Source organism: Callospermophilus lateralis, chromosome 7 (genome assembly GCF_048772815.1).
Source record: "Callospermophilus lateralis isolate mCalLat2 chromosome 7, mCalLat2.hap1, whole genome shotgun sequence".
NCBI lineage: Eukaryota > Metazoa > Chordata > Mammalia > Rodentia > Sciuridae > Callospermophilus > Callospermophilus lateralis.
Window position 1 is genome coordinate 62,684,059 of NC_135311.1, and position 12,567 is coordinate 62,696,625.

Sequence of the window (12,567 nt, forward strand, 5' to 3'; positions counted from 1 at the left end):
TGATCCCAGAGCCATACCCACCCATCACCATTTACAATTACCTGTAATTAGATGCGTGTGATTATTGGATTAATGTTTGTCTTTACTTCTAGATCATAAACTCTGTGAGAGCACCTTTTTTGTTGTTGTTGTTTACTATTTTAGCTACAGAACCTAACTAGATGCCTATTACATAAAGAACTGGTAATAAATACGTAAATGAATGAATTAAGCAGGTCTAATATTCAAGTCCCCCCCCCCCCCAAATGCCTACTTGGGTTATTTTAGGAAACTTCCCAAGGGCAAATGTGCATAGTAATAAATAGTTACAATACTTACTACCAGTTACTTAGCACTTCTTGATGTCAGATACTATACTAAATGTTTGCTACATATTATCTCACTCAACCCTCAAAATAGCATCTTTTTTTTTCTGGCCAATAAGAATGTGTGCATTTTAAAAATTTGTTCTAATAAGTTATACACGACAGTATAATGCATCTTGACATGTTGCACACAAATGCAGCATAGTTTCTCATTCCTCTGACTGTACGTGATGTAGTCACTCCAGTAGTGTAATCATACATTTATATATGTCTGTCTCATTTTACTGTCCTTCCTATCCCCACAGCCCCACTTTATTTTAAATTTTTTAAAATTTTATTTAATAATAGATGCCACATTCATGAAAATACTATAAGTACTTAATTAAAATCTAAAAAGAGAAATGCCTAATAATTTAAATGTAAATAATTGACTAATGTTAATGATTTAGGATTTATAGTATTCTTTAAAAAATAGTTGTAAATGGAGAGCATGCCTTTATCTTATTTATTTATTTTTATGTGGTGCTGAGGATTGAACCCAGTGCCTTACATGTGCTAGGCAAATGCTCTACCACTGAGCCACAACCCCAACCCCTTATAGTATATATTTTTAAAGCTTTTAAAGCTAATATTTTAGAGAAAGTCTTTTCTCTGCTATGAGATCTAGTAATTCTCTTTATTTTTATTTATTTATTTTTATGTGGTGCTGAGACTCGAACCCAGGACCTCACACATGCTAGGCAAGTGCTCTACCACTGAGCCACAACCCCAGCCCCTTATTAATTCTCAATGGACATTTAGTTGGCAGTTTAACTCAGTCCCCTTCTGGTTTTTTTATTTGTTCTTCTTATATATATAGGACAGTAGAGTATTTTGAAATATTATACATATGTGTCATATAACTTATTCTAACTAGTATCCATTCTTTAAAAAAATTTTTTTGTAGTTATAGATGGACAGAATGCCTTTACTTTGTTTATTTTTATGTGGGGCTAAGGATCAAACCCAGTGCCTCATACATGCTAGGCAAGCGCTCTGCCGCTGAACTACTATCCCAGCCCAGGATCCCATTCTTGTGGTTGTACATGATATGGAGTTACATTGGTCGTGTATTCATATGTGTAAAATTCAAGTCTTAACAGTTTTTTTTTTCACCAACCCAAACATAATAGATTGATCTAGATCATGTTGATCTTTTAGCTGTCTGTGACTCTGATGGTTTTTCCTAGAATTGTGACAATAGAGTTTGCTGTTAATATTGAGGATTCTGGTATTAATGTGCTTTTTAATTAGAAACTTCATAGAAGACTTGAGAATCCTGGTGTGAATCAGGTAAGATTTAGTAAATCATATGTTTCAAAAGTAAAGTGGATCCCTTAATACCTTTTGTTCCAAAAAGAAAAACAATAGGATTTGAAATAATTTACAAGAAATATACAAAACACAGGAATTTTAAAATGTACCAATATGGGCCAAGGGTGTGGTAGAGTGCCTGCCTAGCATATGTGAAGCCCTGGGTTCAAGCCTCCGTATCACAAAATAAATAAGTAAATTAAAAATCTATTGATATAAATGAATAAATGAGACAAAGGGAAAGTAGGGAAAGATGATACCTAGGGTATAGTACCCAGGCACCAAAAATTCACCCCTAAAATCCTAAGATGCACTAAGATGCACACAATTAACTTAGAGTTTCCTAGTGGTCAGGGAAAAACAATTACAAGATTCACAGTGCCTATATGAAAAAAGAGGAGTAGATGCTTACAAAAACTTTTTTTATGTTCTTTTAACTTTTTTTTAATGTTCTGGTATATAAACAAAGTTCTTGAAGGGGAGGAAAATATCTTTCTTTTCCTGCATTTTAGTTAAAAACTTCATAGAAGTTTTGTTATGGGACCACCATAACAAAAGACAGATGAACAAGAGAAAAGCATACACATTTATTTAGTGTAAGTTTTAGGTGACAAGGTTGCCTTCATAAATGAAGATTTGAAGACATAATAGGCAAGAGTTCTGCCACTGAGCTACAACCCCAGCCCTTATTTATTTATTTTTATGCAGTGCTGAGGATTGAACGCAGTGCTAAGCAAGCACTCTACCACTGAGCTACAACTCAGCCCCATTGCACTAAGTTTGATGAGAAGTAGAAGCATGCTAGGACAAAGCAAAAGTCTGAGCTCAGTGTAATAAACTGGGGAAACAGCAAGGCCTGTTCATCCAGATTTATTTTGGCATCTCTGAGTCTATGGAGATACAGTGTTCCTTTCCTGGGATAAAGGAAGCACCTCTCACATAGTATCTTACCAGTTGCTTCAAGAGTTCAGAAGAGCCATCCCATACAGCTCTTTCTCAAATTTCTTCATCTTTTTAAATTTTATTTATTTATTTTTTATTTTTTTAGTTGTAGATGAACACAATACCTTTATTTTATTTATTTATTTTTATGTGGTGCTGAGGATCAAACCCAGTGCCTCATACTTGGTAGGCAAGCTCTCTACCATTGGGCCACAACCCCAGCCCCGAATTTCTTCATCTTAAAATATTTACATGCTATATTTGTGGGTAGCATGTTCTGAACCCCATCATTCTCAACAATGAACCACCAGTGTATACAACAGTGAACGTAATGTGGTTATTTCTTCACATTCTTCAGTATAAGATTCATAGCAAAAAAAGCCAAATGTCAGGGGAAGAGGGTATGGAGACAATATGGTCCAGAAATCTCTCCAAGGATCTGTTTCCAAAACTGACAAACTTTAGGATGACTAGAGAATACATCTATTCCCATTGGTCAGCTTTTTGTTTTCCTGAATATAAATTTTTACAACTAAACTTTTGCTAATAATTCAAAAAACACAGAATTCAAAATAATATTTGCTGGGGACTTAAAGTGTGGAAGTTCTTGGGTATAATTAAACATAATTAACCCAGAATTGAGACCCTTTCTAAAAAGGAAGCTCCTCACCCATACCCATATTTAACTGGAAAACCACCCAACTCTTCCATGGAGGTGAGCTAGAAAATGCAGGGCCAAGATTTTCATTAGGTTATATAATTGGTTCTATTTCAAAATACATACAATGGGCATACAGCATACATCCTCAGTGGAAAAAAAATTGTAATTTTAAAAAATAATAAATATTTTCAAACCATACACAGGTCTCCTACCGCCATCTTTCCTATTCTTGCTGTCTCTGAGTAACCACCAAGCGTGACTTCTTGTTTTTCCTTTCAAACTTTGTGTATGTACATCTTTAAGGTAATTCCCCTGGTGAGGGGACTGATATTCCCAGCACTGTAATGATTCTCTTTTCTCATGGGAAGTAGATAAGATGAATAAGCTGTCACTGTTGCCTATTAATTTTAAACAGGTGTATCAAGATATTTGGTCCTTCTGAGGAGACAGGACTCATATCTGCAATAAAGGAGAATTTCTGAAGCATCCACAAATATCCTACTTTAAGCTTCTTGGTATAGAAAGTAATGTTTGCTTTTTATGTTTTCACAAAAGACTGAGGAAAAAAATCTGTGTGTCCTTCAGGGTTCCAAATGAAATAAGAGGCTGATGTTGACCATCACTATGAGGTCACAACTTAATTTCTGAGGAAATTAATAGGAAGTTCCTGCTTTGGGACTTTCACTTGCTCAGATTGGCAGAGGTTAGGTAGAAGTAGGGAATAATGACCTGTTGTTAGCACTCATTGTCTATTGAGTAGGCAGAAAGCAATTCCATTGACATCATTGAACAAGATTACCTTCAGGTAGAGAGACAGAGGCTTTGTGGACAGTGTAGACATTGCCTGATCTAACTACACAATAATTTGTCTTTTACTTTGGAAAGGTTATTCTGGTAAACCTCTGACCACTGGACTGAAAACCACAACAAAGTGGCTATATCCTCAATCTGCATGGAGTTTATTTCCCAATTCTGAAATATATGTGTTTTACCAATGGGCCTTACACAAGACATCCAGACACATCTACCTGACCAATATTGATATGAGTTGCCCACCTTACCTGAGAGTTGTCTGAGCCACTACACCACAAATCTGATGAGCCTGGAGCATTTCATCATCAAGGGGAGATGGCATACATAAGATCAGGTTTAATGTCAGTCGCAGAGGCACACACTTGTAATACCAGCCATTTGGGAGGCTGAGTCAAGAGGATCGCTAGTTCAAAGCCAGCCTCAGCAAAAGTGAGGCACTAAGCAACTCAGTGAGACCCTGTCTGTAAATAAAATACAAAATAGGGTTGAGGATGTGACTCAGTAGCTGAGTGCTCCTGAGTCCAATCAGCGGTACCCACCCCCTCAAAAACATCGGGTTTAAAACACTTCCTAATGTTGGAGGGTGGAACATGCCTGTAATCCCAGCAACTGAGGAGGTTGAGGCAGGAGGATAGTGAGTTCAAAGCCAGCCTCAGCAATTTAGCGAAGCCCTAAGCAAGTCAGCAAGATCTTGTTTCTAAATAAAAAATTTAAAAGGACTGGGGATGTGGTTCAGTGGTTATACCCCCCTGGGTTTAATCCCTAGTACCAAAAAGACAGGGAGGGGAGGGAGGGAGGAGAGGAGAGGTGTAGAAAGGAAGGAAGAAAGAGAGAGAGAGAAAAAGGGAAAGAAACTTCCTAATCACTAGGTGTACACCTGTAATCCCAACCACTCAGGAGGCTGAGGTAGGATAATCAGAAGTTAAAGGCCAGTGGGGCAATTTAATGAGACCATGTTTCAAAATAAAATTTTAAAAATAGCGGCTAGTGGTGTAGCTTAGTGGTAAAGTTCTTTTTATTTATTTATTTATTTTTCTTTTTCTCTCTGCAAAATGTTATTACCAGTAAAAATCGAACTATAACAGCAGATGTGTCCTCAAAAGACAATGAAGATGGAAATCTGTCTAATGCATATAACTTTGATCAGTATATCTCATTGTCCATGTGCCAAAAAAGAGATAGACTGAGATTTGGATCTATACAAATTCAAGGTCATGGCTGTATGTTCAAAACTTGGAAGGAAGAACAGAACACCAAGAAATTGGTAGCTGGAAATTCAGGGAAAAGGTGTGTCAATGAATACCTTGGAATGATACCAGAATGTGAGAATATTTGTATCCCGTGTGAATTATAAAAGAGCCTTCGCAATTGAAATGTTTTGGATCAGTGGACAATATTACCCATCTTGTAAATCCCTGTTTCTTTTCCCAAACACTTCAGTACTTGAACAATATTCATGGACTTAATAAGGGCTTTCTCTTAACAAAGTTGACCTGTCACTGTCACTGCTGAATGTCAGCCTGACCTTGAGCCCTCAATTCAGTACTAAACTCAACAAGAAAAGACTGCCACCTCGTGTCAGATTAATTACATTGCCCCCTTCTTTTACTCTTCTGAAGGCATAGTAATTTGGTAATTTGTCTTTATTGGAATAGAAATTGGTTTTCCTTGGTACTGGGGATTGAAGCCAGGGACACTTTACCACTGAGCCAAATCCCCAGCCCTTTTATTTTTTATTTTGAGACAGCCTTTGCTAAGTTGCTGAAGTTTACCTTAAATTTGTGATCCTACTGCCTTAGCCCTCTGAGTCACTGGGATTACAGCAGGTGCCACTGCACCCGACTGGTATAGAAATTTGCTCTAGATAATCTTTCATTCTTTTTTAACTTTGTTTTTTAATTCTAATTTGTGGATGATCTTTCATTCTTGACTCTGTGCATCTGCCAGAAATATTATCTGTGAATTTACTTAATCCCTCATTTGCCAGCATGATATGCCATACAACATTGTTTCTGATCAAGGAACTTATTTTATAATAGAAGAAGTAAGCCTGTATTAATGAGATTCTCTGGTCCCCCCAGGAATTCTAAGCAGAATAGAGTTATTCAAGAAGATTTACTCAAAATTCAGGGCCCCGGAAAAAATGGAGCCCCACCTCTTAGGAAATGGGATGGCAGGAATGAGGTGGAAAAGCAGGACCTTATCTTCTTTGAGGAGGGCTCAAGATTGAGCCCTCTCCAGCAGTGAGACCTGCAAAAAGAAAAGCAGAAGAGAACCTGGTTTCTTTATACCAGGTCCTTTAAGGGGCTCATGTTCAGAGTAGCATTGTAGCATTTAGGGTTGCTCTGAGCTGGGAGCATCTAAACCCTGTCATATCCCTGATCTGTGAGCATAACTTTAAAAAAAATAAAATTTAATTGTTAATGGACCTTTTATTTTATTTGTTTATATGTGGTTCTGAAAATTGAACCCAGTGCCTCACACATGATATAGGCAAGTCCTCTACCACCCAGCCACAACCTCAGCCCCTCAACATGCCTTTTAAATGCAGGTCTTTGTGCCTATTCTTATACATTTTTTGTAGGCTCTCCTCCATTTATCGACTATTTCTCATGCCCAGCGTGTCCAGGAAGTCCTTCTTTACTGGCTGCATTAAACCACAGCGATCTCCTCCTGAACTACAACACTTTCTGTCTGTTTGGCATTTATCATTCATTCTTCAATGATAAGTGAATATGTCTTTTCTTCTCAAGTGGATTCACAGGAGCAATTTCATAGACCTCATAGCAGGAATCACAGTAACTGACACACATATCTACAAATGCATGTTGAATGGTTGATAATCTGATAACAACCAAGTATGATAAGGAGAAAGTGCCATAGGCATTCATGGAGGGAAATCATAACGGAGCATAGCAGGCACTTGATAACTAAATTGAAGAATGGGTGGACATGATGGGGGAGGTTACATGGAGACAGGGCCTAAATTTGACTTAAGGAATGGAAAAGATATGTTGGGAAGAGAGGAGTAAGGAACAAAGAATTCAGTGGATATAGCATCTCTTCTCAATTGTCTTCTGCAGCAGTCTTCTCACATATAATCTCCACATCCTCACTCCTGGCCCCACCATTAATATTGTTTAATAAAGAAACAGAATTATTGAGCAAACAAGTCTCAGAATAGACAGGAAAATAAACTTCATTTGTTACTGACATGATCACATAATCTTTCCCACTTTTGGTCTCCAGTACCATGACAAAGCAAAACACTTTGGGGAATGGTGCCCAAAATGGATGTGGTTTTAGGCCAGTCCTAATGGCACAGGCTCAAATTGGGCAACCTGTGGCCTCTGCCATCATCTGGAACATGCCAAGTGTAACTCCTTCCCTAACCATGTAGTATTCTGAGAGGTTAGGGCCAGCTCCTTGGAGATTTATACTGTGGATTAAAATCAGTACAGATAGAATGAAAGCTTGAGACAAACCAAAATCCATGACCCTCTGTGAGGCTATCATAGGTAAATGTAAATTTTCCATAATTTATTGACCCTGCTATATCAGGAGCTAGCTAAAGTTCTGTGTTTTTTACTTAGTCATTTTTTATGTCCCAGGGATGGGGGGTTGGGATTTCCATGGAAGGTAGAAAGTACATATTGGCCTAATTATTCCAAGTCTCAGATACTCTGGAAGGATCTAGATGAGTACAGGATTTTAGCAAGCTTAGCCCACTGGCTCCTAGATCCTGTGTCTGTAATAAGATCTTTACATAGGAGACCTAGAGGGATGCCAAGCCACAGAGGCCTGTTCTATAGCCCACACTTCCTTGCCTATAATCCAGCAGATCTATCTATATATCATAAGATCATCTCCATTCTTTCTAAATCATTGTTTTTTCTGAGTCATGACTCTCTAAAAACTAAAAATGGAACCACCATAGGACCTGGCTATACTATTCCAGGGTATATACCCAGAGGAATTAAAGTCAGTGTACTATAGAGATAACTGCATACTCATGATATCTGGCACAATTCACAGTAGCCAAGTTATGGAATCAGCCTAGATGACCATGAACAGATGAATGGAAATAGAAAATGTGATATGGCCAGGCATGGTGGCACACATCTATAATCCTAGCAACTTAGGAGACTGAGTCAGGAAGATCACAACTTTGAGGATAGCCTTAGCAAATTAGTGAGGCTTAAAAAAGAGCTGGGGACTTAGCTCAGTAATAAAGCCCCCCTAGGTTCAACCCCTAGTACCCTTCCCCCCAAAAAGAAAATGTGGTATATATACACAATGGGATATTATTCAGCCATAAAGAAGAATGAAATCACATCATTTTCAAGAAAATCATTATGTTATGTGAAATAAGCCAGATTCAAATAGACAAGTATGGCATGTTTCCCCTCATATGTGGAATCTTAGGCTGGGGAGATGAACCAAAAATAACAAGGAGGCCATTAGAGAAGAGAAAGGTGACAGGGGAAGAGGAATGGAGGGAAAGGTGGATGTAATGAAAGTATGTTATTTGCATGAAACAATGAAACCCATTATCCTATAATTAAAAAGTACTAATAAAAAACCTAAAATAAATAAATAAATTCTGAAGATGTTCAAACACCAAGAAAAATCAATCTATTAATAATTTTTATTATTTATTACTAATTCCTTGCCTAACTTTTTCTTTACTTGTTGGTTTTTACTTTTGCTTTTTAACTAGATTTATTCTAATTAATTGTCCATCACCTTCTTGCTTACACACACACACAAAAAAAAAATTATTATTATTATTATTTTAAGAGACAAGATCTTGCTATGTCACCAAGATTGGTCTCGAACTCCTGGTCTCAAGTAATCCTTATGTGATCCTCTTAGCCTCCCAAATAGCTGGCACTATAAGCATGCGCTCCTGGGCCCAACTAAAAATTATTTCTTTAGAGGTACATTATGCCAAAGTTTTTTTTTTTTTATTGTTGTTGCCCTTTTAGAATTCTTTTGGCTCTTATGAAAGAAGTTTTTCATGAATTAATTTTATCAGGGAGTTTTAATTCTGCTTACTATTTATAAACTTGGGAGCTGATTAATATTCAGGGTTTTCCTTCTTTTATGTAAGATCCTTTCTAAAAATTAGGCCATGACAATTTGCCAACCAAAAAAAGAAAAGGGCTACTGCGAAAAGCATCACAACTGAGATTTGACTGAAAAGTTCCAGTAGTGTTGAATAGTGCCATGGACACTGCAGATACCATTGCTTCCCTTAAGATTCTCAATCTGGGACTGAGATACTAGAAGACTCATTTGTTGCCAGGAGCTGTAGTTATTAAGTGGTTCATAAACCCAGAGAATCCAATTTCTTTTCTTGGTGAGATATTAAACAGAACTTTAGATACCTACAAAACCACAGCAGCTTCCCTTACTTTCTACTACAGGACAGATCGAAAAGAAAGGGGAATGAAAATGATCTACTCTGCCAGGTCTTATGCTATTTGTTTTGTGTATGAAAGTCTCAGATAATCCTCAAAATGACCTCATTGCCGACATTTGACAAATGGGAAAACTGAGGATCAGGGTAGTTAAGTAACAACCAAAATCATTGGTAAACTGATTAGTTGGTGGATTGGCAGACTGGGATCCAATCTCACCTGACTGCCTTTAAGGCCTGGGCTATTCTAATGAGTACATTGCTCAGGGAAAAATCAGGGTCCCTTATCTAAGACAGAACGAGTCAGCAATAAATGATTTATCCAGGTGCCCACAGAATTAGAGTCCAAGGCAAAGCAAGAATTATATAAACTAGACCAATAGGGGTCAAGGTGATGTAGAGCTCTTAGGTCAGGTCAGAAACTAGGCAAACTTTGGAGACATATAGATAGAGTTTATAGTGGGCTAGAGGAGTGTGTGGGCAAAGAGTGAGGTCCTATCAGGATTCAATCAGAAAACAACAGCTGTCTGCCCCACACAGCTGCCTCTATATGGGTGGTGCCTGCCTCTGCAAAACCTTGAAAGGAAAGTGTGAGAACATCTCCCAGATAACCATTCTGTGAAATTCATCCTGCCACCTTTGATGGTTCCACCCAATCATGCTACTCTGGCTCTCCCTTCCCTCATTCCATCTAACTTGGCCAATATTGAGCCCCTTTGCCCCCATGACCTGTTTGGATACACATTGCTGGTTCAGACTGTTTCTTGGTTTTGAACACAGTTCTAGAATTACCCCTCTACCCTCTTGCTTCCAGTCCTGTGAAGAAATACCTGTGCCTCTGCCATCTTCTTGCCTGTGGGAGTCTGGCCAATCTCCCCGCATGGAAGGGCAGTGTGACCCAGGTCAGACATAGGTATCAAAGTGTGTTAGTGAGCTTTCTATGTCTGTGACAAAATACCTGAGATAACTCAAAAGAGGAAAAGATTTTTGTTAGCTGACAGCATTGAAGGTTTCCATCCATAACCACCTGGCTCCATTGCTTCAGGCCTTTGGTGAGGCAGAGCATATTGGCAAGAGCATGTGGTAAAACAAAATGGTTCACATCATGGTGGACAGGTGGAAAAGAGAAAGAAAAAGAGGGAGGGGGACATAAGGAGGAAGTGGGGAGGGGAAGGAAAGGAGCTGGGGAAAGGTACATCATTCAAGAACATGCTCCTAATGACCTGCTTCCTCTAATTAGGCCCCATCTCTTAAAGTTTCCATGATCTTCCAATAACACCACCAGTTGGTGACCAAGCCTTCAACACATGAGCCTTTAGGGGACATTCCAGATCCAAACTATATAACACAGAGTGAGGTCAGAAATAAATGAAAGCTGGAAAAGCATGTTGCAAAACCAAGAAGTGAGGCAGGCAAACAGTCGGAAAACCATCCTGGAGCCCCCAGAACTGAGAATTATCCTGGGGAAAACTTTTTGAGGGACTATGTAGACTTTGGAACCTTATAGTTTTACTGTCAATGATGAACAGGAATTAGTTTTAATAAAAAAATAGTTTTAATACAATTTCTTTTTATATATCTTGGCTGATTTGTTCTGTGACGAGACGATTTAATGCCAATGTGTTGAGTTGTCCAGAGAGAGATTTTTCTGAGGTTTCTAGTGGAAGTTTAAGGCAAAACAAAGGAAACAAGGTACTCAAGCCCTTTCTGCTCTGGGCATCTCTGACACAAGACACAAGTCAGCTGTGTTGTATATAATTAGTGGGACCACTGTCCAGCTACATCCATGGCATCTGAAGTCCTTGAGACCCTTATACCCAAGGGATGAAACCAGCTAAAAACCATGGGCTTTGGTCCAGAATTTAATCCCAAATGTTCTTTTTTTTTTTCTTTTTCTTTTTTTCTTTTTTCTCCCTACTCTGGTAAGCTGTGTTAGAAATCAAGTAAACTTTTTCCTTTATCCTCCTGCCATAATAGGAGAACCAGGTCTAAGCCCTCCCCCTAGAGCTCAATTCCCTGAACTTCACCCCAGTCATCAGCCCTTTCTGTAACCCTCATCTTACTCCTGAAAGACAACCCCCAGGCAAACTGCACACGTGGCTCCCCAGAATCCTAGGAGAAGGGGTAGTGTGAACCCATCTACAAGGTAACCAAGATCAGAATGAGTCCCTTTGCTCTTCCAAATGACATAGAGATACACAAAGAAGTCTGGTGTGGACTTAGCCCTGAGTTCACATGAGACATTTCCTGAAGAAACACTGCCAGAAACACTGGTGTGGAGTTGGGTGGGTGAACATTGTATGAGGGTGAAGTCATGAACAAACAGGGATTGTAAGCTCACAAGATATGCATAAAAATGTCTATATTACCTCATTTGTACTTGCAGACTAGAGGCTTGGGGATATTCACATTTCATGATAGAAACTGAAGAGAATCTCTAAAGTTGATGTGAAGAAAGGACAGGGGAACTCTATTTCAGTCTCATTTTGTCAGTCCCACAGAGTAATTCCATGTATGAATTTTTTTTTAAAGCAAAATCCTTCACTCATTTACATTTCATGTAGCAATATTCCAACTGATCTTGAAATGAGTATGTTAAACCATGTAACTTGACTCATTTTTCTATAACATATGATACAACACTTCCTGCTTTTCATAACAAGAACTAAGAGTTTTTCTAGTTTAAAGTAGGGATAGAGAAATTTAAAACTGCTTAGACATCCAAATTCTAGGTAGAAATGTTTTCACCTAAAAAACTAAAAAATAAGTATAAAAAAAAATAAATAAGGGGACATAGTTCAGTAGAAGAACAGGTAATTGGTATATATGAGGCTCTGGATTCAATTCCCAGCACTGAAACAACAAATATATGAACAGTTCTCCTGGTATTTACACTATTTTTTAATCTAAAAGGTTGTACTTTTAAAAGAATGGTATTGGGCTAGGGATGTAGTGGTGGAGCACTTGCCTAGCATATATAAGACTCCCAGTTTGGTGCTGCTTGAGACTTTGACAATAACTGAGGTCATTTTAAAAATCTCTCCCTCCATGTCTTCATCTTCCTTTCTTTT